Here is a 2,029-nt window from a genome sequence, read left to right as displayed (position 1 = left end):
GTCAATAAATATTGTAGAGGTGACTTATTAGTCGATGTATATTAATTAAATATAGCTATACAACTTCATATTGATACTATGAAGCTATAAAAACCTAATTTTTGTTTAGTATTCAAAATTAGTGTATTATCATAATGAGACGATATAATGTAATTTTCATATTCCATAACTTTTGATCGAAATTCAATAATATTGTTCCAATTAATAAAACTTTTATTTGAATCTTTGATATACTTTTGTCTCGAATTGAGCAAGTCAAAAGTATTATTCATCAACGTACAAAATTTCTCTGTACCAAAAGAATTTAAAAATTCAGGTAGTTTGATTGATGTTCTCAGAAAATATAATGCGTTACCAACACTACAACTTAATACTTGAGTAGCTAAGCGAATTCTGATTTTCTCTATTTAAAAATTTAAGTGACGTTTTTTAATTCTAATTCCAGCATATAAACTATATTGATATTGATACGCAACTAATTTTTACAAATAATCTCACTTGATTGTATTTCCATCACCATCTGTTAATATTGTTTTATCTCCAAATGTATTCCGTACTAGTTTGCTGGCATGACATATGTCAAATATGACAAATATAAGTTCTTTGATTATGTTTTATGGAATATTTCATTTAACATAATCATCAAACTTGCCGTTTTAAAAAAGATATTGTTTTACCTTTTGTAATTAATTCCTTTCTTATTTCTTGCAACCGATAAGATTCAACTGAATCATCTGTAGCTGATTTTTCCACAAGCCTATTCTCCAAACAAATTTGCTTCTTTGGGATTTCATCCTCAAGGACATCGCCAGATCTAAAAGTATAAAAATTAATAAACACATATCATAAAGCATCAAAAATATTTACTGTATTCTCACATTCAGTAATGAAATAAAATAAACAATAACCTTTTTATAGCAGTGTCCTCAGTACAACATGTTTTATTTGTTTCACTTGTTGATGCAAAGAATTTGTATGATAATTCAGACTCACTATTTGAAAATTCGTTTCTTTCTTCCTGTATAGATACATCTGCTACACATATATAATGAAATATAAGAATCAAAATAATCAGTATCAGAATATAAAATCACTTTTCATGTTATTATGTCATTCAATGAATTATTACCTGATGTAAGATATAACAATAGAAGACTGTCCTTTTTTAATAATGTCCTTCCGGCGGCTGTACCATAGTAAAAGCAATAGTAATTATTTAGTTTAGCTACATCAGTACAAATATCGATGAAATTACGCTTATTCGATGAGTTTTTGCACGAAACGAAAGAATCTGGAAGAAAAAGTGTTGCTGTGCCTCGCAAAGTGAGTTATTAATCGTCAAAGTTGACGACTTGCCAGGTTAGGAAACCTGTCATACCGATGAAATGTTGCGATATGAGTATGCTTTATGGTATTAACACGTTGACGCTAGCGTGCATCACCGGTGGGTCACACGTGCCTGTCCCGTAAAGCGGCGTGCATCAGCGCCGCCCCACGAAGCAGACCGTGCATTCGGGCGCCGCTTCACAGAGAAAACCCTAAATATCGGCGCCGGCGTCAACGTGTTAAATAAATATAAGTATTAAATCTTCGTCTTACTAAAATGTGAACAATCCCTGCTGGAAAAATTCGACTAAAGTCGATTGAAAATTTTTCAATCGGTTTCTAAGCTAAATTGTACCGCCATTTTTTACATATAAAATNGATTAAAAACAATTAAATGATGTCGATTCATATCAATTGAAGTCGATTCAAATTTTAGAAGTCGATTTAATTCGATAGAAATCAATAAAATTTGTATTGCTTTCAATTAAAATCAATACTATTAGTATCACTTTTAATCGATTTGAATTGACTTTAAAATTTAATGGACTTTAGTTGATATAATTCTATATCTTTCAATCGTTATTAATCATTTTTAATCGATTTGAATTGATTTAAAAATTTAATCGACTTTAATTGATATAATTTGATTTCTTCCAATCGTTATTAATCGATTTTAATCGATTTGAATTGATTTTAAAACTCA

At 29.5% G+C, this 2,029-nt stretch overlaps 1 long non-coding RNA gene across 1 annotated transcript; it reads right to left on the bottom strand.

Annotated features, from left to right (window-relative positions):
- Positions 1-12: 12 nt before the first annotated feature.
- LOC106751351 lies at positions 13-1,481 on the bottom strand. Its single transcript, XR_001375045.1, has 3 exons — positions 1,130-1,481; positions 909-1,035; positions 13-814 (listed from the first exon to the last, which is right to left on the bottom strand). It is a non-coding gene; the product is annotated as an uncharacterized LOC106751351 (long non-coding RNA).
- Between the last annotated feature and the right edge of the window lie 548 nt (positions 1,482-2,029).

Source organism: Dinoponera quadriceps, unplaced genomic scaffold, assembly GCF_001313825.1.
Source record: "Dinoponera quadriceps isolate SergipeBrazil2010 unplaced genomic scaffold, ASM131382v1 scaffold11981, whole genome shotgun sequence".
NCBI classification, from domain to species: Eukaryota; Metazoa; Arthropoda; class Insecta; order Hymenoptera; family Formicidae; genus Dinoponera; species Dinoponera quadriceps.
This window is presented reverse-complemented; position numbering and strand designations above follow the sequence as displayed.